Source organism: Thalassophryne amazonica, chromosome 23, assembly GCF_902500255.1.
Source record: "Thalassophryne amazonica chromosome 23, fThaAma1.1, whole genome shotgun sequence".
NCBI classification, from domain to species: domain Eukaryota; kingdom Metazoa; phylum Chordata; class Actinopteri; order Batrachoidiformes; family Batrachoididae; genus Thalassophryne; species Thalassophryne amazonica.
This window is the reverse complement of record NC_047125.1, coordinates 3,439,437-3,467,349: the sequence shown is the minus strand read 5'-3', so window position 1 is coordinate 3,467,349 and position 27,913 is coordinate 3,439,437. Positions and strand designations below refer to the sequence as shown.

Genomic DNA, 27,913 nt, shown 5'->3' with positions numbered 1-27,913 from the left:
TGATCTTCTTATGGCCTCGGACAGTGGACTCATCTCTGTGCTTGTTCTCTTAGACCTCAGTGCTGCTTTTGATACTGTTGACCATAACATTGTATTACAGAGATTAGAGCATGCCATAGGTATTAAAGGCACTGCACTGCAGTGGTTTGAATCATATTTGTCTAATAGATTACAATTTGTTCATGTAAATGGGGAATCTTCTTCACAGACTAAAGTTAATTATGGAGTTCCACAAGGTTCTGTGCTAGGACCAATTTTATTCACTTTATACATGCTTCCCTTAGGCAGTATTATTAGACGGTATTGCTTAAATTTTCATTGTTACGCAGATGATACCCAGCTTTATCTATCCATGAAGCCAGAGGACACACACCAATTAGCTAAACTGCAGGATTGTCTTACAGACATAAAGACATGGATGACCTCTAATTTCCTGCTTTTAAACTCAGATAAAACTGAAGTTATTGTACTTGGCCCCACAAATCTTAGAAACATGGTGTCTAACCAGATCCTTACTCTGGATGGCATTACCCTGACCTCTAGTAATACTGTGAGAAATCTTGGAGTCATTTTTGATCAGGATATGTCATTCAAAGCGCATATTAAACAAATATGTAGGACTGCTTTTTTGCATTTACGCAATATCTCTAAAATCAGAAAGGTCTTGTCTGAGTGATGCTGAAAAACTAATTCATGCATTTATTTCCTCTAGGCTGGACTATTCTAATTCATTATTATCAGGTTGTCCTAAAAGTTCCCTAAAAAGCCTTCAGTTAATTCAAAATGCTGCAGCTAGAGTACTGACAGGGACTAGAAGGAGAGAGCATATCTCACCCATATTGGCCTCTCTTCATTGGCTTCCTGTTAATTCTAGAATAGAATTTAAAATTCTTCTTCTTACTTATAAGGTTTTGAATAATCAGGTCCCATCTTATCTTAGGGACCTCGTAGTACCATATCACCCCAATAGAGCGCTTCGCTCTCAGACTGCAGGCTTACTTGTAGTTCCTAGGGTTTGTAAGAGTAGAATGGGAGGCAGAGCCTTCAGCTTTCAGGCTCCTCTCCTGTGGAACCAGCTCCCAATTCAGATCAGGGAGACAGACACCCTCTCTACTTTTAAGATTAGGCTTAAAACTTTCCTTTTTGCTAAAGCTTATAGTTAGGGCTGGATCAGGTGACCCTGAACCATCCCTTAGTTATGCTGCTATAGACGTAGACTGCTGGGGGTTCCCATGATGCACTGTTTCTTTCTCTTTTTGCTCTGTATGCACCACTCTGCATTTAATCATTAGTGATCGATCTCTGCTCCCCTCCACAGCATGTCTTTTTCCTTGTTCTCTCCCTCAGCCCCAACCAGTCCCAGCAGAAGACTGCCCCTCCCTGAGCCTGGTTCTGCTGGAGGTTTCTTCCTGTTAAAAGGGAGTTTTTCCTTCCCACTGTAGCCAAGTGCTTGCTCACAGGGGGTCGTTTTGACCGTTGGGGTTTTACATAATTATTGTATGGCCTTGCCTTACAATATAAAGCGCCTTGGGGCAACTGTTTGTTGTGATTTGGCGCTATATAAAAAAATTGATTGATTGATTGATTGAAATATTTACAGATGGATCTAAAGATCCAGTTACAGAAAAGACAGACACAGCGGTTTACATTCCCCAATTTGATAAGTTGCTAAAGCTGTCTTTTCTGTGGAATTGCTAGAAATTTTTCTTGCACTGTGGTGGGTAGAGGAGCTGAAGTTCTGTCACCAGGTCATCTGTTCAGATTCAATGGCAGCATTAATCCACGTTTCAAATGACAAATCTGTTTGCAGACCAAACCTGATCAATGAGATTCTTCAAAGCTGATTTAAACTACAACAACAGAATATTTCAGTATGTTTCATGTGGGTTCTATCTAAAAGCAGCTCTGAAATCAGAAACACAGATCAACATTCCACTTATTAAATCTGAAGTTAAAACGATCATCAAGACAGAAATGAACAAAGTGTGACAAAAGCAACGGGGCAGAGAATCTAAGGGCCGGCTTTTATATAAAATTCAGGGACAGGTTGGATCAAGGAGACAGATGGAGTCACAGGGAAGAAGAAGTAATCACACGACTACGTATAGATCACACAGGTTTAAATCAAACTCTCAACATCATTAGAAAACATGAAACCGCTCAGTGTTTGAGATGCAGCAGAAGAGACGGCTGAGCACGTGTTACTGGAGTGACAAGAACATAACAGACAAAGAAGAATTCTATTAGACAATGACAGAACACCAGGACAGAACAGTTGAACACTCAAGGGGTTACTTTCTTTTTCTACACTGATACCACCAGCTTGGAGGCGTATTATCATATTTAAAGGGAACAGAGTTATTCAACAGAATATAGTACAGTGTAATTTCCTCCACCTTTTTTCTCCCCCTCCCTTATCAACCACATTTCCTCATTAATAAAACATACATCAGACTTCATTAATGCTCCACACCCCAACAATTGGTGGCAGTAATGCACCATGTGGTTTCCAAAACGCCAAAAAACTCGATAGAAGAAGAATCCAACGAAGAAGAACTTTCCTAATGTGCTGTCCTATGTATTCTAGTGATAGGCGGAAATTATTTAAAGATTTGTCAGACTTTGGATTGACTGTGTTTTCTTTTAGGTCAATTTTTTTCTGAGAGCAGTTACTCGCATTTAGTGGACAAAGCTGTGATTAAGTTCCTCCATTCCACCAATGTCTATTCAACAGTGTAAAATAAGATAAAGTATTTAACTATTACCTGTGGGCGGCAACATTACGCTACGCCGGCGTACTGCCTGCCGGAATCTATTAGAAGAAGAAGAAAAAGAACTTTCCTTTTGGCGGGCGAGGCTAAAGGTAGTTAGCTGGAGACGCTGGAAACTCTTCTCTGAACAGATCAAACTTCACTCTGATCCTCGAATATGTTTTTTGAAGAGCTCCAGAAGCACAAAGGTCGACAGTAAACCGGAAGAAGAAGAAAAGGTGAAAGAGCTGAGAAGGTTGTTGAAACAGCGGCTAACTGCTGCTAATGCTGAGATATTTGAGTTGGTAGAAACAAACAGATCGCAGAGCAGCAAGAAGAAACGAGTGGATTTAAAGAAGAGAAGAAACTAGTCAACGTGCTGGAAGCTGTTTTCAAGGCTGAAGTTCTCTGATCCAGAGCAGGTTTGTCCACTAAACATTTGTATTCAGGTCTCTGTTTAAACAATGGAAACGGCGCTGCACCAGGTTGTTACATTCTCAGCGCCGTCATGACGATTTTCAAGTTTAGGGTATTTGGGTCCTGATAATCACGAATTTAAGTAAAATGTAACGAAATGGAGCAGACTGAACCAGACTGACTTCAAATAATTACTTTTATTTAATTCTTTAGCTTTTGTTTTTGTGAGATGCGCTCAGTTCATGTAGTTGGGGCAGGTGCGCCATCTGGTGTTGAAGAGATGAAACCTCAATAAGTCAGTCTGCTCCATTTCGTTACTTTTCACCCCCCATTTCGTGATTATTCGGCTCCATTTTGCGCCATTTCATTCATTTCGTATTTTAGTATAGTCGGGGTGTTCACTCTGTTTTCTCAGATAATTTTGCTTAAATTGTTTGACATTTGTTGATGTTCCATGGAATATCCCTGCTTACACCAGACTGATTTTTATGTCTGGTGCAGCTTTTTTTTATACGTGACAATTCCTTTACAGGGCTTGACAATAAGGCAATTTATGCACTGGCCTACAGGGCCAGTAGAATTTGAAAGTTACTCGCCCGGATGAAAATATCACTGGCCCATACTTTCACACCCACGCCGAACCGACGGTCGCCGCATTGACCCAGTAAATATACAATACTCTAACTGGCAACTTGCGTTGACCCAGTAAATTTCACAGAAGACAACCTCGCTCTCCTCATCACGCTCCAGCCATGGACATCTTTTCTTCCAGGAAACTTGCCAAGTTCTCCTCACCCTTCTCATATTCAGCATCAGCAGCCTTCCTCTTCTGTGCTTGTTTTGAGGGTGATAGCTGTTCTTTCCTTTGCTTCCCTGGTTTCTGCCCAGGGGCAGGAGGTTTCAAGAAATTCATAATATTCACTGCAATCGATCTTGTGTAAGCGAAAATGATGCGTCGATGTTGAAGCAAAATTCGCACCACATCAGAAGATGCTCCTGCAGAGTAAGTTCGTCTGCAGGTTCGTCTGCACTTCGGCAATGTTCGGAACATTGCCGAAGTGGCACGGAAAGAGATGAAGACGGCCCCCACGTATGCGCCGTAGCTGCCACAACAAACATGGCGGATGATGTAGCGAAAATGTTCAGTTTCTACATGTATTTTGACAGATTTCTTCACGGTTAGACTAATAAATTTGCCAAAAGCGATTTTAATTTAATTCTTACTGGCCCATATGGACCAGTGAAATATGAACTTCACTGGCCCGGAACATGTAAAAAAGGCAGCCGGGCCATCGGACCAGTGCTATTGTCGAGCCCTGCTTTAACACAGGTGTGATCTATCAGTTTTATGAGTTGACCATAGACATTATAAAGAGGAGATGCTGCATCAACCGCTGCTGTCTATTAGAACAATCCATCGTAACTCTGATTACTAAACTGATTTTCATGCCTTTTTTCTGCATACGTCTTACATGTAGCTATGATACAGGACAAATGGTTTGTCGTATTTGAATATTCATATTGTGATTAACAGGTTAGATTAGATAAGCCTTTATTCATCCCTCAGTGGGGAAATTTCAGATTTCCACACTCACATTCCACATACAAACAGCAATTGATCTACAATTATTACTTGTTTACCGTAATAATGGCACACATCAGAATTAGGACAACTCATAAACAGGCCATTTGACATTGTTTCTGTGCACTAAACTTGAAACGGTCCGTTTTCCAATTGAGGCGATGTGAGTGTTTTGGTAGCCACTGCAACTATCAACTCAAGCTGCCTGCCAGCTTGGGAAAGAACGGAGGCCAGCCACAGGAAGGGTGGGGCAGGAAAGAGGTGAGAGGAGAAAACTGGAGCATGCTTCAGTCCATGTGTAAGTCTGTCAGTTTATTGTCCTTGTGGGTTGAGATAAGAATGGAGCTGAATAATCTCACCAGAGCCTGGTTAAATTCCTCTGGAGGTAAACAGTGGGCAATTGACCTTGATGCTAGATAGCCTGTAGTGTTGCAGCCGAGCAGTGAAAAACACTATTAACAGTTCCACTCGCACAGCCAAATCCCAATTATGAATTAAGAATATGCCCAATATTGAATTAAGAATTTTCACCGGCCTCTGAAGACTTCAGCTTCAACGGTAAGGCACGCATCAGCTCCAAGGTGTCATCCAATTTGCGTCGGAGTTCAAGAGTCAACGCAGTCTGAGAATGCACTGCCTTGCCAACCTCATTAATCATGACGGACAAGCGAGGACCCCGTGGTTCTTGTCAATTTTCCGGTAGATCAGGGCAGCACATAAGCCAAAAAGTACCAGCCCTGCTACTATGAGACCAAAAATGAATAAATCCTCGACATCCTCAATGGAGAAAGGCGCCAAGCATGCCACACGCCAGGAACTCCAGGAGTCGAGGACATAGCCCGCAGGATACGTTCCATCTGGGCAGGCAGGATCCCCTGGTCCTGACCTTCTTGTAGAAAAAATGGTGTCAATAGCGTTCAGAGAACAGCTGATCAATTCCATGGTTAATCCAATAGTAGTCCAATAGATCCAGAATCCAATATAGAGTTGAGGAATTCACAGTCTGGTGAAGTAGGGACTTGAAGGTTAAAAGCAGAGAGATAAGGGACAGTGGAGAGAGATGCACCCGCCCTCGTTGGAGTCCCAAGCTGATATAAGTAATAGCAATAATGACCTTTGTCACCATATTTGCTGTTTTTCCAATTAACTCCAGCACATTCAGTCATAGATAGTCCAAACTATGCCTTTTTGGAATCTTTATGATCAGACAAATAATGTGGTATAGTTTTCAACATGATTGGAGAATTTTTAAATTTTGACCCCTGCAGCTCATTAGAGGTCAGCTCCAGGATGTCTCCATATCTGAAAATAAACACATTAATTTAGAATATGTGTGCTAAATGTTATGCTTTTATCACAAACTGAATGATTCTGATGGAAATTTTAACTAAGTTGCAACATGATGGCACACTGGAGCATGTTCTTCAATTTCAATATACGAGGTCTGTGATAAAAGTAACGGACCTTATTATTTTTTTCAAAAACCATATGGATTTGAATCACGTGTGATTACATCAGACATGCTTGAACCCTCGTGGGCATGCAAGAGTTTTTTCACGCCTGTCGGTTACGTCATTCTCCTGTGGGCAGTCTTTCAGTGAGGAGTCGCCCACCCTCTCGTCGTTTTTTCATTGTTTAGGAATGGCTCAGAGACTGCTGCTTTGTTTGATAAAAATTTTTTTCAAAAACTGTAAGGCACAACTGAGTGGACACCATTCGATAAATTCATCTGGTTTTCAGTAAAAATTTTAACGGCTGATGAGAGATTTTGGTCTGTAGGACAGCCCATGACGCCTGACGGCGATCTGCGCTTCGAGGCGGCAGCGTCTCGCCGTTTCAAGTTGAAAACTTCCACATTTCAGGCTCTGTTGACCCAGGAAGTCGTCAGAGAACTTTCAGAAGAAGTCGGCATGAGGAGTTTATTCGGACATTCCATTGTTAAAGGACATTTTGTAATGAAAGAATGTGCGGGCAGAGTCGCATGTCGGGCCGGACCCTCCTGCGGGGGGTCGCAACAGGAAAAACACCTCCGTTGGAAACCTTAACGGGCAAGTTGGAACATGCCCAAGCTGTTAAACAATTTCTCAGTTACTCACTTGTTGAAAGCCATCAAAAGCCGCCTGAATTTTACAAATGGTTTTCAACACAGAGGTGTTTTTCCTGTCGTGGCGCACACAGAATCGCCGAGTCGTCACGCAAACGACTCGGCGAATTTGCGCTCACGTCTTTCATTACAAAATGTCCTTAAACAGTGGAATGTCCGCATAAAGTCCTCATGCCGGCCTCTTCTGAATCTTCTCTGTTCTCTTACGATGTCCTGGGTGAATTAAGCCTTAAATTAGAATGTTTTCAGGTCGAAACAGGCCGACGACGGCGCCTGGAAGCGCTGCGCGACATCCCGCTCTGTGGGAAGTCCTTACAGCGACAGAAACGCCCCATAATCTCTCATCAGCCATTAAACTTTTCACCGAAAACCAGCTTAATTTCTCGAATAGTGTCCACTCGGATATCCCTCACAGGTCCAGAAAAAATTTTGATAAAGCCACGCGCGCCGTCCGCAGTGGCTATTCAGACAAAGAGATTCCGACGGGCAGGGTGGAGCACTCCTCACTCAAGGCCTGCCCACAGGCAAATGACGTCACCGACACGCGTGAAAAAACTCACGCATGTGCACGAGGGTTCAAGCATGTCTGACGTAAAAACATATGAATCAAATCCATTTATTTTTTGAAAAAAATAAAAAGGACCTCTTTTTTCATCACAGACCTCGTATTTTCATTTATATAGCACCAAATCACATCAAAGTTGGCTCAAGGTGCTTCACACAAATAAGGTCTAACCTTATCAACCCCCAGAGCAAGAACACAGTCATGTTCTTAAAGTACAGTCTTTAAGTTTTTTTTGTTTTGTTATTTTTTTTTATGTGCTATTCCCCAAAGCACACTGTCATAGAGCAGATGTGAATGAATTAAACTAGAACATTTTCTTGTTTAAAGTGGAAAGAGAATTCTTACTCATGTTAAGCACATATATCCCACTTCTAATCTTCTTTTGGCACTGATCAGTATGTTCACACCATCCACGTTTATCATCTATAACGATGCCAAGAAGTCGAGTTGACTTAACGCCCCACACAGGCTGTGGTCCTCATCAAGATGAAACAAAAACTGCAGAGATCATCTTCTGATCATCGGGCTTTGTGTAACATTTGTGTTTTGTTATGGTTTGTGTCATCTGGATGTAAACTGGATAAAATCAAGAGCTGACATTGTTTATGTGTAATTTCCCCCAAAAATGGGTTTGTGTGCCGTCAGATTCCCACCAAGTTTCGTGCTAAAACATCACGAAATGACGTCACTCAGTATAGTGGCATTAGATGGCAGTATAATGGCACGAGGCCGTTGTTCCATTGTCTGGGGAGAACCCTGTGTTAGATAATATCTGTGTTAATTCCTTATTCTATGATTTCATGTTGGATGTCAGGTATCTGCTCTGCTTAAATGGTTGTTTTTGGTCGTCTGCTTGAGTATGTATGTCAGCTTTTCTGAACTGGTTTTATCTGATCAGAAACAAAGGAATTAGGTTCCATCGCGTATCAAACAACTTGGTTGAAGACAATGGGTGGAGCTTCCCCTCAGTCTGTGGGGAACCAGTAAGATTAGGTTTGTAAGACTAAAACCCACCCACTGTCACGCCCACATAAAGATATTGTGTCATCCATGTTCGTGGTCCATTTTCACAAAATGGAGTCCATCTGTGGGCTCTGTTTTTGGGGACCCGGGTCTGGTTTCAACGTGACTTAGAAAAAATTCAAACTGAGGAATATATTGATTTGGGTTTGTTTTTTTTTTTTTTGTAAGGGGCAGTATATTACATAAAGAACCGGGATGAATTACAGTTGTCACAAAATCTCTTCACTTGTTCTCCTCCTGATAATTCACTGATTCATCAATTCACTTGTCAATAACTGTTTTTGTGTCTTTTAAAGGTTTTCTACAAACATGTCTAAAGCCCAACAGCTGAGGGACAGGCTGAAACAACTGCTAACAGATGCTGATGAAGAAGTCTAGTAAGTAAGAAGTAAGGAGTGGCGGCAAAATTCGTGCCGCTGCTGACGGAGCAAAAGCGCCTTCATGTTGAAGTCTCACAGGACATGCTGGACTCCGAAAAATGATGCCCCCCTCTTCCACCATTTAGAAGATTCGGATGGCTTTCGGTGGCTTTTCAATCGTGTGACTATCCGAGAAATTGTGGAAGAGGTGGGCATGTCACAACATGTCCTGTGAGACTTCAACACAAAGGCGCTTTTGCTCCGCCGTCAGAAGCTTCGTGCCGAAGCCATCAACATGAATTTCGCCGCAACTCCTTTTCATGGCCAAATCTTCTGTCACGGTGGAATGTGCCGAAAAAGTGCTGATGTCCACTTCTTCTGCAATTTCTCGGATAGTCACACGACGGTCCCGCATCAGGCGTGAAAAAAATTCACGCATGCGCACGAAGGTTCAAGGTTGGCTCATGCAAGCACACGTGATTCAAATCCATCATGTTTTAAAAATAAAAATAAAAAGGTCAGATACTTTTCTAACAGACCTCGTACTTACGCAACAGGATGATGTGTGCATGTAACATTTCTCCATATTCTGTAAAATCTCTGGATAATTTATTCCTGAAGGAAAGTGACATCACCACCCTCGATGTTTCGTCTTCCTGTGTCCAAGATCAGCAGGGACTTGGAATTTAGAAATGAACAAAGGTAACTGAAAGGATTCTGGTGGCAGTGATTTGTGTATCCGGTTGTTAAGCGCTGACGTAACGCATCACGTGATAAATCTGTTTTCGGCTCCAAAGACCTCCAAGATTCAGATACGTTTGTTTGATCCTTTTAAGGATTTACAGTTTAAGTTTAGATTATATTTACATTGTGCGCAAACCTCCGTCCCTCCCTTCTCCGCCTCCACCTCCGTTAACCGCATTCGTCTGTTTCTATGGTCAGAACACTTAATAAAACTTTTTTTTTCTTTTACTTATTTTATTATGCACAGGTAAAATATACATGTCTGTTTGTTAATAAAAATTATTTATTACAATAAACAGGACATTAAAGTGCAAACTTCACTTTCTCCCCGAACGACATGAACAGGAAGCGATCACAGCTCGCAGCAACTCCCATTGAAAATAACGGAGAAAACAACCTGAGCATCTGACATTTTTACATAAAACAAACACAGTAACAACGTCTAAAAACCCAGTTAATATATCCAGGAGAGTTTTAGGCAGAATATACAAAGAGTTTTATGTTGCGATGTTAATGCTGTTGTCCATGTGCAATGGTGTAAGTGCAGCCTGATCAGATCGTTTGGATGTTTGGAGCCGGAAGTCGAAAATCACATGATGCGTTACGTCACACTTAATAACCGGATAGTGGCAAGTAGAGGTTTGGTTTATTTTAATCCAACACTTGGCACGAAAAGGTCAACATCGGTAACCTGTTGTACACGAGTAAGAACAGCTCTGGTTACGAGCAGACGAAGAATAATTATCTTTGCCCCCAGAATTTATTCATCACTACAATATTAATTCAGTGGGCAGACAGAGTCCTGCACTTGGGGACCAACTCCAGATGTTGATGCTGCTTTGGTCGAGGACAGAGAAAGGAGCAGACCCTAAATAACCCTAAAGTATGTCTTCATAAAAATTTGTGGATCCGTAAATGCTCAGCTTTTTTTTTTTCTTCTTTTTTTTTTTTCTGCTCCAAGCTCCTGAGCAATGTCCTTCGTGTCTTGTCTGAGCCGATTCCTGGTCTCTTCTTGAACAGGATTGTCCATTTTCTTCATGGATGCTGACAGGTTTAGGGTGACCAAATGTCCTGACTTCCCAGGGATTGTCCTGTCCTGGGTTGTCTTTTAGAAAGTGATGGCAGTGTTCTGGTTTTCATTGTTTTGCATTGGGCCATTAAGTTGACCAGCACTTGAGTATCATTTGAGTATCTCATTGCTGGGCTGAGTGTCCTGGTTTTTGCTAATCAAAATGTGGTCATCCTAGAGAGGTTGTCTACGTTTTCCAAGATGATGTTTCGAGCCTGCTCTGTTTGCTCATTGTGGCTGTTGCAGCTGCTTCCGGAGGCATCTTTGGATTCTAATGTTGTCGCATACTGCGCAACAATAGATGGTGGTTAAGTCGTAAGACGTGTGCTTTAACATCCAATCACTGCAGGTTTAAGACCCAACTTGGTTTTTTTGTTTTTTCCCCCCACCCAAATAGCACCATAATTCAGTTGCCCTTTAAGTGCACATGTTTTTAGTTGTTGGACATAATTTTTAGAGTGGGATGGAGCATAAGTGGGCGGAGCATGCCCAGTGAAGGGGTGGATGGTTCATCATGGCATCCAAGTGCAAGTACAAACATTACTTTAATTACCTAAATTTATTACATTAATTACATGTTTTTTAAACTTCCAATAAAACTTACCTTTGTTTCTGATTTTGTCTCTGCAGGTGGAGGCTGTTATGCTTGAGCACTCGAGTATCTTGAATGCTGCTGAAGCTGCTGCTGCACAGGAGGCCGCGGACGTAGACTCTGAAGGCGAACCGAGGACTTCCACTTCAACTGGTCCAAGAAGGCAAAGTATCAAAGAAGGCAAGATGGACCGAATGTTACTGCTAATGCAGGAACGAGCAGAGGAGAGTCGGGCCCACATGGAAGAACTGCAAAAGTGTAAAGAGCAGCACCCCAGCACAGCTAGGAACGCCTTCGCATCCTATGTCCGGGACTCCTTAAACACCATGTCTGAATGGAGCTACAGAAAAGCAAAGGATGAAATCTGCCGGGTGTTGACAAAATATGAAAATGGAGCTGAAGAGGATTGGGTCAAGCAACAACAGAAGTTCCAACAGCAACCACCTCACCACCACACAAAGCCACGACACACTGTCCTGCCTGTCCGAGGACTGCAGCCGCTCCTGTCCTGGTAAACACAACTTAGAATAATTTTCAATCGCATTAAAAATAAGTATTTTTCAGTCCTATTACACATAAGTTACAATAATTTTTATATGTTGTTAAGTAAAGACAGAAGAAAATTTAAAGATTGTTTAACAGTTTTATTATTTAGAACATAATAAATTTTCATGTCTTCTAACAAATCAGTTTTGACAAATGAACAAATTTAAACATGAGACTTCCAACTTACAATGTGCATATAATTATACACAATGTTCAAATGTAGCACATTTCTCTCTGCCATGGCACTGCACCCGCCTCGGAATTGCACCAATACTTCAGTAAGTTCCTTTGGATCTTGCCGGGGTTATTTGCAGTATTGTGCCCTCTATGGATTTTTATATCCTGCAGATTGTTCCCTTGCCTCCACGCTCCAGGCACCAACTGCCAAGTGGGGATATCTTCAAGATCAATGATGTTATTCTGGAGGTCGGGGCATCTATTCCGCATAAGATTATGGAGCACCATACAGGTTTGGACAAGAGTCACACAGTCCTCGGACTGTGGTGCATTGTCGCCAGGAGATCCTGGAACCAATTTGCTAGCATTCCAAGTGCATTTTTTACCCTCTTCTTGCACATGGCAGTCTGTAATTGAAGCTCTGTTCTTAGTCTGTGAGGTGGTGATGAGCGTATGGTTTCATCAGAATAGGATACAAAGCAAAGGCATCATCTCCAACCCAAGAGAATGGTACGGCTTCTGTGTCATGTGGGAGTGGCCGTGGGTCAGGAAGGCCTATTGTGCCATCTTCAATTAAATTATTTAATTAAAATTTTTAATTGATTTTTATCTCTACCTACCACTGATGTCTGCCTAGATGAACTTGGAGTCTGAATCAACCAAGGCAAGGAGAACAACACTAAAGAATCATTTATAATTGCGGCACATGCTTCCTGTACCAGGAGGACACAAGCAGTATGCTTGTCCTCAAGGGCACCACAACAGATCAGAAATTGCCATTTCCTGAAGAAACCCTCGTCAATAGCCAGCCACTGTAGAGGTGTAGTTGGAGGTGTCAAACATTCATCCATGAGCTCTTTACAGGTGGCTTTACACGCTTCTCGGACAGCAACAGCAGTTGTGTTGTGAGGAATGCACCCTCCATACTGCATACTGTGATACTTGGTTCCAGAAGGCAAATGATGGAGTCAGTGCCAGCTTCAGGCCTGGATCCAGAGCCGCTCAGTAACACGTCCCCTGCTTTGTGATATGTGGACCAGCTCTCCTGAGAAGCTCGTCATGCATCTCGGCCGGCATTCGCATAAAGTTACGGATTGACTGTGGATATTGGCCCTCAGTTTAACCATGAGTTGGTCATACAGACCAAACTGTCTTCGGCACTGAATCCATGGTCTTGACCACCATCTCATGAGGTGGGCTTCATAGACAATTGCCAAAGTTTCTGGGGAAAACCTGGTCTTGTTAGGAGAGACAGCATCCATCCCACTTTGGATGGAGCAGCTCTCATTTCTAGAAATCTGGCCAATTTTCTTAAACCCTCGAAACCGTGACTATCCAGGGTTGGGACCAGGAAGCAGAGTTGTAGTCTTACACACCTCTCTGCAGCTTCTCTCCCCCTGCTATCCCCCCAATACCCCATCCCCGTAGAGACGGTGCCTGCTCCCAGACCACCAACAACCAGTAAAAATCTAAGTATAAAAATTCAAAAAGAAAAAATAATATAGCACCTTCAACTGCACCACAGACTAAAACATTTAAATGTGGTTTATTAAACATTAGGTCTCTCTCTTCTAAGTCCCTGTTAGTAAATGATATAATAATTGATCAACATATTGATTTATTCTGCCTTACAGAAACCTGGTTTCCTGGTTACACCTGGAAACCATTTTAAAAATTTATCTGGCTTTCGGTGAAAATTCTACGGGCTTCACAGAGAATAAGGACTGTCACTACAGCTTTAAGGACGCTCGGCGTGCCGCGCTCGGCGTGCCGCGCTCTGAGCTGCGACGACGAGGCAGAAAACGCCAAATCATTTCTAAGCTGATGGCTCTGTGGATACGAGACCGTCATGTGCACTTTCTCTGGTCAGACACATATGTAGATGTGTTTGCACGCACTATCAGTGTGCCTTAATGGGTTTTTGAGAGAAAAAATTTTTTCGTGTGAGAATCAACCTGTATGACACGGTCCAAGGCCCGTCATACCTTGGGCTGACATGTTAGGCCGAAAAGTTGCAAAAAAAAATTTTTTTTTTTTTTTTTTCACTTTCAGGCCATATTTGGGATGGTGAACAAGAATGTCATCAGAAATGGTTTTTCAACAACTAAAGACATGTTGGTTTAGGAGATTAGACTCTTTATGCAGTACAACCCCCATTGTAAGACATACATTCTTGGAATGTAGGGTTAGGAGCATTATCGTACTGTGTCATGTCAAAGCATAACAAATGCAGTGTCATTTGAAAGGCCTCGTCGAGACAAATCCGTGGATAGTCGTATGATGTCTGTACGACCTTCCTGTGCGGAGTAGCGGCCCAAAACGCACACGTCAAAAGGCCTTTATGAAAATAGTGCAAAGCGTTGAGCGAAAATGAGGAAAAGGTGATTTTGCCTTGGAATCTGGCCTACCCCCACTAAATCGAGGGCGCTGAGCGTGCCTGACTTGGAACTGAGTCTCTAGCACTTTCCTGTCCTGAGATATGAGAAAAGGCCGAGAGGTCACATCCTAATGTAAAAATATTGCTGAAAAATCAGCCGAAAGTCCTTGCGGCTCCAAAGTTTGTCTACCCCCCCTAAATCGAGGGTGCCGAACGTGCCCGAGTTGTCCGTGAAGCCGTACGACGAAACATTTTTTTTTCCGTGTGAAAATCAACCTGTATGAAATGGTCAAAGGCCCGTCATACCATAGTATGACATTTCGAGTGCAACAAGGTCTGGGGCCAGCAACAAGGTCCAGGACCAGATATCAAGTCTATACTGTAATGGCCAAAATAATGGGTGTGGGGCGTGGCCTAGGGTCTGGGGGCGTGTCCCAGACAATCAGAATTGAGTTTGGACCAAGTTGAGAAAAAGTGGTGTCAGAGGCAGAAATCAAGTCCAGGGGGCGTGGCTTAGGGTCTGGGGGCGTGTCCCAGCTAATCAGGAACGAGTTTGGACCAAGTTCCAAAAAAGTGGTCTGAGGGCCAGCAACAGAGTCTCAGGGTTAGGTCCACCAACAGAGTCTAGGGCTAGATATCCAGTCTAAAGATCAAGGCTCCACCTGATGGAAGCATGCTGAACTGCATGGGTTCACGGTTTATGCGTTCTAACGCGATCGGGCGGTAGGAAAATTTTTAACAAGAGATTTTGTCATGGAAAGCCGCGCGTAACGACCGATTCGCTGTTTTAGCGAGACAAAGAACACCTCCGTTTCGGCGTGTCATGGGACAAGTTGGGACATGCCTATCTCGGCTTTCAATGCTTACCAGTCCAGTAAGTATCAGAGAAATTGTGGAGAGCTGGGCATGTCCTAACTTGTTGTCGTCAACTTTGGCCTCAAGAACAGCTATCTCGCACTCGTTGATAAGGCGCACTGGCTCGTCCCCATGATGGGGCTCATCACCGTCCATGGCACTAGTAACGGGGAACTGTCCGTGTCAGACGAAGGCTGCGTGCACATGCAGGTTAGCTACAAATGTTTGAAACGTGCGTACATAGTTGATAAAACATTCTTAACGCTGTTGTTACTGTATGAAAACGTTGCTTTACAAGAATGTTTCGTTCAGTTTGTTATTGATTAATTCAGATGTTGTTGTGTTCGTTCAATACGTCGGACGTGTGAGGTCGAATGACGATTAACAAAGTCGAACAAAATGCTAATGTTACAAAAACTAAACATACAATAAGAAATTGACAAAACGACAGCAAAACAAAATACGGTTGTTGGCAGCGTTCATTCAAATTTTATGAGTTTAAAAACTCTGACGAAGTGCCAGCTGCAGGAATGAAGCTGAGCGAAGGTTAAATGCCAACGAAAGTCCAGATTTGGGACTTTCGTTTGGACTTTGTTGTCCTTCCTTAGTGCTGTGTGACCGGAACTTTAGGAAAACTTTCATGTCTGGGAACAGGGTTGGTGTCTCCTGCTTTAGAACGTCTGTCCCAGCACAGGGACATTTCGGTGTTGTCTCACACTTGTGATTGGTCAGCCTGGGCAGCAGAGCAGCAGCAGATGATTAAATCGGCCTGTTTTTAGTCTTTACTCCACTTGGTCGTTGACTCTCTTTCTTTTGTGTGTTTTAAAGTCTTTCTACAAACATGTCTGAAGTCCAGCAGCTGAGGGACACGTTGAAACTACAGCAAACACCTGCTGATGAGGGAACGATCACAGACCAGGAAGAAGAAATGTGTCATTTAAAATAAGAGAACAAAAGAGGTAAAGGGCTGGATGCTGTTTTTAATCCTCCAAATCTCTCCTACAGAACAGGTTTGTTCACTCAGCTTTGTTTGTGTTACTGATACTTTATAATGTGTTATTGTAACAGTCAAATATTTTACTCCTCTGGTATTCCTCCAGAGAGTCTGTCAATATTTACACAACAGGATGAGGAGGATTTTGATGAAAGATGCATGTAAAATCTCTGGATAATTTCTTACTGAAGGAAAGTGATGTCACCATCCTCAATGTTTCATCTCCCTTTGTCCAAGATCAGCAGGGACTTTGAATTTAGAAATGAACAAAGGTAACTGAAAGGATTCTGGTGGCAGTGATTTGTGTATTCTGGCATGTAGAGGTTTGGTTTATTTTGATCCAATGCTTGTCAGTAAAAGGTGAACATCAATAACCTGTTGTACTCGAGTAAGAGCAGCTCTGGTTATAAGCAAACCAAGAATAATTATCTTTACTCACAGAATTTATTCATCACTGCAATATTAATTCAGATCAACATGACTTCAATAAATAATATCCATTATTTTCTACAGCTCCCATCAACAACCCAAACTGGGGAACTTTTCCTTGGTAACTTCATACTATTAATAGCCAGTTTTGTGACCAGATGTGACATGTCACCCTGAATAGTGTAAATGTGAAAGTGTGCAGAAATGTTAGATTAGATATACTTTATTGATCTCACAGTGGAGAAATTATGTTTACACTCCAGTTACCTCAGACAGCACTTAGTCCACAATTATTACTTGTTTACTGTAATAATGGCACACATCAGAATTAAAGGCAACACGTGTTTTCAGACACAACAAATGTATGTGTTTGAAAAAGAGAAAGAGAGGCTGTGATGGAGGTCTGGTCCCAGAAACAGTCTTTGTTAAAGTAGACCTGCATTGAAATAAATGCAGTCAGATCTTTGGACCAAAAAATGACTTATATTTGCACATATCATCCTTCTGAATGTAGTAAAGTAAATCTGCAAGCCCAGATCTGTCATTCAACTGAGAAATCTTCATTTTAAAATTTAGCCCTCCGCAGAACTGTCATCACATCCGGGACGCTGCCGAGATGTCAGGGAGAAGACCCTATCCCACCATAGCATGCATTGCACGCGCCAACTGTAATTTGTGGATTTACGTCAGTTTGCATCTGCACCTTTTTCTTCTTTTTCTTGTCTTATATGGAAGGATCTAATTTTTTTTTAAACTTAATATTGTCTTGCGGTATGCTTGGTGAGTACACATTTCTTTTATTTGTGCTTGATACGCCCGTTTAATTGAGTGGTGTCGCATTGAAAATCTACTGTCTCACCTCCGGTGTTACCGTCGTGGGGTATGAAGGCGAGACCCGCAAAGAATCCAAGTCATTAAAAAGATATAAACCTCTCTCAGCGGCCACAAAGCTCTGCCGCTCGGATTACCGAGATGTGCGGCGCTGCGGATTTTGCCGCAAGAAGTCTGTCCTTGAAAGCAACAGATGTCACCGGCTGCTCCGCATCAAAACAGTGAGCGTAGTCTCTGGACTTGTGCCAAGTTGGCTGCAGCTCCATTCAGTAGACAGAGCCGTGTCTGCGGCTGCACAGCAGACACAGGGGTGTGAGTCACCTGCTGTGGCATTTACCGAGCCCATGCACTCGGTAAGTGCATCGGAGGCAGAGAGCAAGGCGTCGGGGAAGAACGGCGCCCGCTGTTGATGTTGATACGACCACAGCAAAAAAAGGCTCTGAAGCCTGCTGACTTCTTTTTAACCCTTGAAACACAGAGCAAGTCTGCATCCAAGGACCACAGTGCACGAGGAGGCACATAAGGCTGAACAAGTTCAGCAAGATAGTTGAGTTCATGACCGTTTAGAGCAGAGGTCTCAAACTGGTTCCAGAAAGGGCCGAGAGGGTCCAGGCTTTCTGTGCAACCACTCACTCCAGCAGGTGATTTCACTGATTAACTGATTTCACCTGCTCAAAGTGATTAACATCACTTTGAGTGAGAAGATCTCAGAAGACTGTTTGAGACCTCTGGTTTAGAGCCTCAAATGTCTAACAAAATCTTGAAATCTAGTGCTTGAGTCGGTGAAGGGAAGCCAGAATGTCTGAGATCAAACCTCCTGGTTTTCATTAAAACTTGAGCAACAGTAATTCTGTCCCATCTGTAGACATCCTACACTATTTTATAGCAATCCAGAAAATAAAACAGTGCAATAGTCAGTTGTGGAAGACAAGGATGTGAATTACAATTTGTGAAATTTAAAACAAATGCTGATGTACATTTCCACTTTATCAGTTCCATCAGTGCAATAACTTACTGTCATCAGGTCAAACTCACCAGTGATACTTTATTTTAGTGAGTGTTGTTCTAACATTTATTGTTAAATTAATTGTATTGTTTCTCTGCAGACATGCAGCCGTTGTTGGTGATTAAAGAAGAAACTCTCCCTGAACACCAGGAATGGAATCTGAGTGTTGACCAGGAGGACATTAAAGAAGAAGAGAAGCTGTGGATAGGTCAGCAGGGAGAGCAGCTTCAGCAGCTGGAGGAGGCAGATCTCACCAAGTTTGGTTTCACTGCCGTCCCTGTGAAGAGTGAAAATGATGATGAAAAACCAGAGTCATCACAGCTTCATCAAAGCCAAAGTGATGAGAGCACAGAGGCTGAGCCTGTAGCCAGCAGCTCATCTGTACGCAGAACACTGACAGCAGAAGCTGATGGAGAGGACGATGGAGGACCACAACCAGCCAGCAACTCGGGTCCAAACAGTTTTTTACAACCAGATACCAGTGCCAGGAGTTCAGACAGTTCTGGAACTGAGACTGATGACTGGAAACAGACCAGAAAACTTCAGTCACATTTTAACTGTCGGAAAAATACCAATATTGTTTGTTCAGGCAACACTGATGAGAAACAATTTAAAGGCTCTAAATATGGAAAAGCATCTGGTCACATGAACAACTCAGAGCAACAAATGGAGAGGCAAGCAAGAAGAAAACCATTTAGCTGTTCTGATGGGAATAAAGGACAGAAACAGAAGGGCACTCTGAACAAAGACATTAGAATTCAGACAGGACAAAAAACATTTTACTGTTCTGAGTGTGGTCAAAGATTTGGACAAAAGGGCAACCTGAAAACACACATGATAATTCATACAGGACAAAAAGCATTTGTCTGTTCTGAGTGTGGTCAAAGGTTTGGACGAAAGGGCGACCTGACAACACACATGATATTTCATAGAGAGATCTCACTGCTTCGCCTACTCAAACTTGAGAAGTGGGGCAGGAGATCAAAAGCAGTATTTGAGAAGAGGAAGGGTCACCATCTTGAGGAGAGCCCTCGGATTCAAAGCCAGTAATGTTAAGGGTGCAGCTTTAGACCCCGGGTCTGTGGCCCACTGCACTCTTGTAGAAGGAAATTCAAGGCAAATGAAAAAAAAAAAAAGGCGAAAAGCATTTGTCTGTTCTGAGTGTGGTAAAAGGTTTGGACTAAACAGCCACATGAAAACACACATGATTATTCATACAGGGCAAATGCCAGATCTGGTTAGGATAACTATAGAGCCTAGGGTGCAACTTTAGACCCCAGGTTTGGGGCCCATTGCATTCTACTAAAAAGACATCAAAGATAAATGAAAAACCAAAGGCAAAAAGACACAAGATCTGTCAATATCTCCACTGGAAGGTATGCAAGGAACTGAAAATGGAAGTCAAAGAACATGTTTGGGAGCACGAGCCAGCACCAGTCTCATCCAACGGAAAAGTAACTGTCTTCTACGACAAAGAGATCCTAGCAGGAAGACACATTGAAGGAGGTGCAATCAAACCTGATATTGTCATCTGGAACAAGCAAGAGAAAAAAGCCAAAATCATCGTTGTGACAGTCCCCAATGACTATGGCCTGAATCGAGCGGAAAGGGGAAAGATCTCGAAATACCAAGACCTGAAAAATGACCTACAAACAACATGGTCATTGAAAGACATCGATATCATCCCAGTTGTGGTGGGAGCAACAGGCCTGATGAAGAACCTGAAGAAGTACCTTGAGGCAATCCCCGGTCACCCAAGTGCACATGAGGTGCAGTTGTCTGCAATTAAGGGTACGATCGCCATCTTGAAGAGAGCCCTCGGATACAATGCCAGCTCTGGTTAGGATAAGTACAGAGCCAAGGGTGCAACTTTAGACCCCAGGTTTGGGGCCCATTGCATTCTCTTAAAAAACATCAAAGATAAATGAAAAAACAAAAGGCAAAAAGCATTTGTCTGAGTGTGGTAAAAGATTTGGACGAAAGGGCCACCTGAAAAAACACATGATAATTATACCAGATACACCATTTAGCTGTTTTGATCAGAATAAAAGACAGAAACAGAAGGGCACTCTGAACAAACACATAATAATTCATAGTTATTCACTGCCCCCGCCAAAAATGAGCCATTCACCAGCTCATCTACAAAACAATATACAGGTGCACCCAGAACAGTAGGAACTAGAAGAGGAATTGGCAAATAAGATTGAAGAAACAAGAAAAATGGACATGAAAGAGCATCCAAAACTGACTAAATTAAAGGAGAATTAAAAAAAAAAAAAAATTCATACTATCCTGCATAAAGTTAACCTGGGACTGGTTAACTTGTCCAAGAAGGAACCACATTGACAGATTTAAACGCTGTAAATTATGGCGCAGCATGGTACATACAAAGTAAATTAGCCCCACAGGATTTGGAGAGAAACGGAACCACAATTAAGAAAACGAATACTGTGCCACAATGGAAAAAGAAATAAAAAAAAAAAAAAACAGCTGCATAAGAGCAGAGATCTCCCAAATAACATTTTTTGGGAGGTTAAAACCACCAAAGGAATCTCCTTAAAGTAAATTGCATTAAAAGAAAATACAATGTTGAAGATAAACAGCTGGGTGGGAGGCTGAACATCAAGCCTGAGTGAAAGATTTTGCAGCACAGATTAGGAACAAAGACAAGAAAATACAAGCAAAACAGATAAGCAATTTGCAAAAAAAAAAAAAAAAAAACCAGAGTAGTGTACAGGAAGTTGCCAAATGACTCAATAGAAGTACAACAACCACCTGAGAGAAGAAATTGAAAAATTCTGGAGACCACTCTTTGAAGACCCAAAACAACACCAAGAGGCTGAGTGGATTGAAAAAATAAAACAGAAAAACAGACAAACAACAAATGCCAGCAATTGTAATCACTGAAGAGGAAATCAGAAAGAAAATGAGTGAATACAGTAACTTCAAGGCACCTGGCATCGACAAAATCCCAAATTATTGGCTGAAAAGACTGACAGCATTACACCAACATTATGCTGTGGCTTTCACAAAAATATTGAACGGAGAAGAGGACACACCAGACTGGCTAACGACAGGGAACACAAGCCTACTTCCAAAGACCAAAGAAACACAGCTTCCCAACAAATACAGACCCATCTGCTGCCTAACAACAACGTACAAATGGCTGACAGGAATCATAGATGATGACATTTATGAACATCTTGACACTGGTGGCTACCTGGAAAATGAACAGAGAGGTTTTTCCAGAAGAAGATTAGGAGCTAAAGACCAGTTACTGACAGACAAATCTATCCTGGAGGACTGCAAAAAAAAGGAGGAGGAACCTCAGCATGGCTTGGATTGACTACAAAAAGGCATTTGACAGTGTACCACACTCCTGGATCATGAGGTGCTTAGAACTCTACAACATCAATGAGGAAATAAGATCTTTCCCGAGAGCACAAATGAACAAGTGGAACACCACCATCACCCTCAATCACACAGAGGGACAAATAACAATCCCAGACATACGAGTTCAGAGAGGGATATTTCAGGGAGACAGACTCTCACCACTTTTATTCTGTTTAATCATAGACCCGCTCAGCAAGATCCTGAAGGAGCATGACATCGGGTATGACTTAAGTTTCTCTGAGTGTAATAATGTATTAATGTTGGAATTGTAAGTTTTTAGGAAAATATGGACTTTATAGGGTGAAAACTGAAATTTTCCCAAAGTGTTTCCTTCAGTTCTTGATGGATTTTGATGATTGTTTTTGTTTGTTTCATCTTAACACTGATTTACAATCCTTCCTCTCACAATATTGAACATTTGAATTGTTTTGGATATTGTAGATTTTTTTTTTTTTTTTTTTTTTTTTTACGGTGAAAATAGTGAAATTCACAAACACTTTCTTCTCTTTCAGTTTCTGATTTTTAATTCTGTTGGTTTTATTTGAGTCTTCTAAACACTGTTCATAATTCATCCTTGTTGATGTATGAAATAATAAATGTTAGTAAAAAATGGATTTCATTAAGGTGAAATTCATGCAGAAGTTTTCATTTGGATTCATATTAGGTTGATTTATTTAAACACTGTTCTCAATTCTTCTTAACAAAATTTAGAATTTTGTTGAAAACAAATATTGTGTGTTTGGAAAACAAGAAAAAATTCACCAAACTGCTTCATTTTGGTTTTGTTTGAAGTTCTGTTCTTCCCTGTTGAATTTTGAATGCCACATTTTGGTCATGAAAAACTATGAAATTCAACAGCAGTTGTACAAGTTCCCAAATTGCATGAGAGGAAAAAAAACACCACAAAATGGTATTCAGGGAATTTTAAACAGTCATTGAATTTTTGGAGGAGAATCTCAACTTCCAGCAAAAATATTTCCAGTAAATTTCTGTCCTCTGATCCAGTCGACACACTGCTGTCAACATTTCAGCTGCTACTTCAGGTTTCATTCAAAACTCTATTTACACAATAGTGTAAACACTAAAATGACTCTTACAGAATTTACAGCCGTTGGTAAAGAATTTTATTTGGGGTGTGTCATCATTTTCCTCACCTGCATAGTGCAGGGAAATAATTAGGAGAATAAACCCGGGTGAGCTCTGGTTATTAACTAGAACCGGTTCATGATGTCTGCTGCTGTACCTGTAAGGTCAGAGGTCGATGGTGGAGGTGGAACGAGGAGTGTCTTAAAGGTGAACATTTTTTCTGAATCAGCGGCGTTTCTGATTCTGTCATGAAGAAAATTTGGCAGCAGAAATGCTGGAAGATCAACATGACAGAAGAGACGGACATGAACTGAGGACAACAGGGTGTCCAGATTTACAACGCTGCTGTTCAGCTGCTCTGATCAGGTTTCTGACAGCTTCAGTCAGCTGGATGTTGGAGATAAGAGGGCGGAGCTTATCAAGGCTGGAGGTCAACCAGGACAAAGTGCTGTGAGGAGACGTCACAGCTGAGAGAAGTGAACAGGTGATGGACTGAAGGTCATGTCCAAAGTGATTGTTTCAAGAAGATTTTGTAGATTTTCCTGCAGAGAAACTGAATTAAAGGAAACAGTCTGAAAAATAGAGCGACCGCTGTGTCGTCGGTAAAACAACTGAGTCATCATGAGGTCAAGTTGTTTGTCGGCTTTGTGAGACAGTCGGCAGCAAAATCAGGGATGAGATCAAAGTGTGCACTTAAAGAGCCCAGAGACGCCACTCGAGTGAATGTTACTGAACTCCAAAATCAAACACTGTGTTCACTCAGAGTCACACAGTCTGAGTTTGACAAATTCAGTCTGACTCCAGAAAAACATCTGGATTCAGCAGATAAATTCCACTGATCCTAAAACCTCACTGGACAAGGGAAAAAAAAATTGTCTGTGGATTTCAGTTTTTCTGGGTTTCTGGTCCATTTCTGAGATCAGTGTAAATCCGGAGCGAAAATGTTTGGGTGTTGGTGCAGCGCGGGTCATCGGTGCCAGTTAAATCTTTCCTCATCTGCATGGTAACCGTAATGGCGCTGCTGAAACTCCAAACTAAAACACTCAACATCATTGTTTACTTTTTCTACAACAGCAAACTTTCATCCAATCAGAATCTCTGTAATATCTAAAGTCACTGAAAGAACCCGGATGTGGACATTTTGAGTTTCTGCAAGTTTGTTTTGTTGAGCTGCATCTGTAACATGATCAAAATTACAGAGAGGACGAAGACCACGTTAAAGACATCGATAGTGGTGTAAAAAAAAAAAAAAAAAAAGTTTAAGTGGACATGAACGGGACAAAAGTAAGAGTCATATGGAGTTAAATTTGTCTCATTAATACTTACAAATGCACAGAGGGTGATTTACAAATATTCCTTGATTTGTACACGTCCTTTGTGATCCACAAACACAAAAACATTTGCAAAACTGAAAATTCTGTTTGTGAAGTCTGATTCAGCATTTGTCGATAACCGATTCCACGCATTCATCGTGTTGCTCACTTACACAGTATTGAGACATTCTCAGCACAAAACTTCACTTGAAATCCACAAATATGTAAGTTGCTATTCACATTTCGGTCCAGTAGGTGGCAGTGTTGTTCTATGCATATTGACTGGTGGGCAGTGTTGTAGAGTAACGAAGTAAAAATACTTCACTACTGTACTTAAGCACGTTTTGGGAGACTTTGTACTTTACTTAAGTTTTTTTTTTAATTCGGCTTACTTTCACTTTTGCTTCAATACGAGTACATTTCCGACCTTAATTGCATACTTCTACTCCGATACATTTTCTATGCGCCATGCCGCATTACAAAAAAAGACACACGAAAAAAGTCGTGTTTTTACCCAGAGACACCACTGATTACGTGTGACTGCAATGAAGTCAGGCCGATTTGTCATGAGGCATGTCCGGTAGGCTTTTTTGCAGTTGTCAGGAAAATGATCATTTTTCTACATTGATTACAGAACTGCAACGGGTCTGTAATCAACTTTTCTGCAGCACGGCTTTGCTTTGAACCTGGAACCAATCGAAGCAGTGATTCTTCAGGTCGAAGCAGTGCTTCGATCTATGATTCGTGGATTTTTTTTTTTCGATTTATCCTCATTTTTTCCCACTAAAACCCTGAAGAGCATATGTCTTAATATTTCATATTTTTAATGTTAAACCGATCTGTCATGGTCTTCTGAAACAGTTGATAGATGTATTTTATAACTTAAAAACGGGACCGATGCTAACGCGTTAGCATGTCTATGGCGTTTTCAATGTTAAATTAGCATTAAGCTGTTCGCATCAACACGTTTGTGAACAGGTGTTGTGCCCGATTCAGCACCCCTGCCGTGAAATGCACCACCTTCGCGGGAACGCGCATTTGAACCTCGTCGCCTTTAAACTCACATTTAACAGCACAGATACACAGTTTGCGCAGACAAAAAAGTACACAAATCAATATGATCTTTATTCTATGTCAAGTGAACAGAATATGTTCATATTTACGAGCACTAATTAGCTGCTTTTGTTCAGTAGGAACTAATATTATCGGATATTATCATGTTTATTGACGTTTCATCACACGATGGTATTTGTTTTAGTGTTTATTCGTTAAATGATTTTAATTTTATTCATTGATTGACGTTATAAATGAATATGCAGCTTGAATCACTGTGGAAGGTTTGATGACCCTGTTGAAATTAGCGTCCATTCCTATTGTCTGTGTATGTATTATGTCTGTATATAATATATTAATTTATTCAGAGCATCCTAATCATCATCATAATTATTAGTATGATGAAAACTATTATTATTGTTGTGATTAAAAAAAATTTCACACAACACAAAAGTGAAAAGAATGTATATTTTTGGAAGTGTGTGTTAAATATATTTTCTGCATTCACTGAACAAAAATATAAATGCAACACTTTTGTTTTTGCTGTTTTCATGAACTGAACTTAACATTTAAAACATTTTCTATATGCACAAAAGACCCATTTCTCTCAAATATTGTTCACAAATCTGTTAGTGAGCACTTCTTCTTTGTCAAGATCATCCATCCCACCTCACAGGTGTGCTGGCAGATCAAGATGCTGATTAGACAGCATGATTATTACACATTTGGGAATCAATCCCACAGCCTTCTGGCTGTGAGGTAACAGCCGTAACCATAAAGCCACATGTTGCCCATAAATGAATACTCCTATAGTAAACTGTTTTATTTTCTATATTATTGCAGTCTTATTATATATAATTATGGGTCCAAGCCAGTGGTCTCCAAACTGTTCCAGAAAGGGCCGAGAGGGTGCAGGTTTTCTTTGCAGCCACTGACTCCAGCAGGTGATTTCACTGATGAACTCATCCCACCTGCTCCAAGTGATGTTAATCACTTGGAATCACTTCCTCTTTTTGGTGGATTTCAGCTTTTTTTTTTTTTTTTTTTTTGCCAGTCGCCTGGGTCATTTTTTAGATCAGTGCAAATCCGTTGTGTTGTAAAGTCTCTGTAGTTGTATTAGTTGTTATTTAGGTCAGGCATCGATGTGGACAGCCCCAATGTGCTGGTAGCTTCGGTCGCGTTAGGACCAGTTATTTTTTGACTCCAACAACGCTGCTTTTAAAGTAGAATTCCTTCGTGAAGAGGGTGAGTTACTTATTTGCAGAGGGTTTTCTGTTTTATCGGGGATGGATGTTGCGTGGTGTTGATAGTGATTCCTGCCGAGTGGGGATGTTTTAAGTTATTTGGCATTATTGGCTAAGGGCTAAGCTAACTAGCCGCTATGTGGTTTATTTAGACGATGATTGGATATTATGTTAAATAAGTTCAGCCAACACTTAATATAATGGAGGCAAAGCCTTTGACCGAGCAGCGTTTTTCTCTATGGAAAAATTTGTTGTTTGTTCACTTTTTTTTTTTACAGTATTTCATTCAATTGGACAATATTATTGTAATAATTTTCTAATTTCATGAAAAAAGTGATGTTTACACAACAAAAGATAGGCAGGTTATGTTTTGCTGGATACGACAAACAGGCACCTAGTGATATTTGACCGGATCACTTCGCTAATTGGCTCGTTCAAATGACATCATCGTAGAGTTTATTTCAACATGGCGGCGCCCTCTGCAAAGTTGAACTGGACGATATTTCATCGTATACGGCACCAGCAAAATGGCACGTTGCCATGTTTTGCCGGCAATCTAAATTTATTCACGACCCTGCAGTGGCTCTGTAATCAACCGTTTCTGCAGCACGACACCACTTTGAAGCGTGAACCAATGAAGCAATGATTCCATCCACTAGCTTGTTGGTTCTTTGATTCGCTGTTCTTCAGAAACAGCAAGTCCACTTCTTAACCCCTCTCAAAGCCACTAAAATATCGTGAGTGACTTTTGTGTGGATTAAAGTCACTAACTGGGACTCTTGTCTTGTGTTATTATTGTATGGCTTTGCCTTACACTATAAAGCGCCTTGGGGCAACTGTTTGTTGTGATTTGGCGCTATATAAATAAAATTGATTTGATTTGTAGTCAAGAAACGAGAGTCATCCTCCGTTCCGTTCGCACAGCTCCAAACACTGCGCAGCTCTCTGCTGAGACAGTCCACTCGGAATTAATGACTTCAAAATGAATTGCCACTTTAAATAAAATGACACCTCCTACAAACGTAATACAGACAAGAAACTACAATCGACTAAAATGTTTTTTTTCTCCGTCTTTATAAATTACATCCTGACGTGTAGCACAGCTGGCTGCAAGAGCTCAGCTCAGATGTATGGAAAGACATTCATGCCAATAATGTCTGAAAGGAATGGTTTTGACAATAACTACAGATTTTGTTTATTTCTATGTCCAGAGACCAAGGATCCACCTTGTAGAGTTTATGTCCAGACGTTAAGGATCCAGTGACCAATTTCACATTTATTTACTTTAAGACTCAATCAGATGTTCAATTTCAATTTAATCGGCTTATAAAGCGCCAAATCATAACAAAAGCCGTTTCAAAGTGCCTCACATACAACAGTTCAACATAAAAAAAATTAAAAGAA

General features: G+C 41.4%; 1 protein-coding gene and 2 long non-coding RNA genes across 3 annotated transcripts in view; 2 read left to right on the top strand and 1 right to left on the bottom strand.

Annotated features, from left to right (window-relative positions):
* LOC117504818 overlaps positions 1-27,913 on the bottom strand; it is a 3,434,143-nt gene that overhangs the window by 2,442,174 nt on the left and 964,056 nt on the right. The window lies entirely within an intron of this gene.
* The window catches only part of LOC117504873, a 241,270-nt gene that overhangs the window by 197,368 nt on the left and 15,989 nt on the right, over positions 1-27,913 (top strand). The window lies entirely within an intron of this gene.
* Positions 172-23,572, top strand: LOC117504928. The gene is made up of 3 exons (XR_004558986.1): positions 172-184; positions 5,795-5,799; positions 23,427-23,572. It is a non-coding gene; the product is annotated as an uncharacterized LOC117504928 (long non-coding RNA).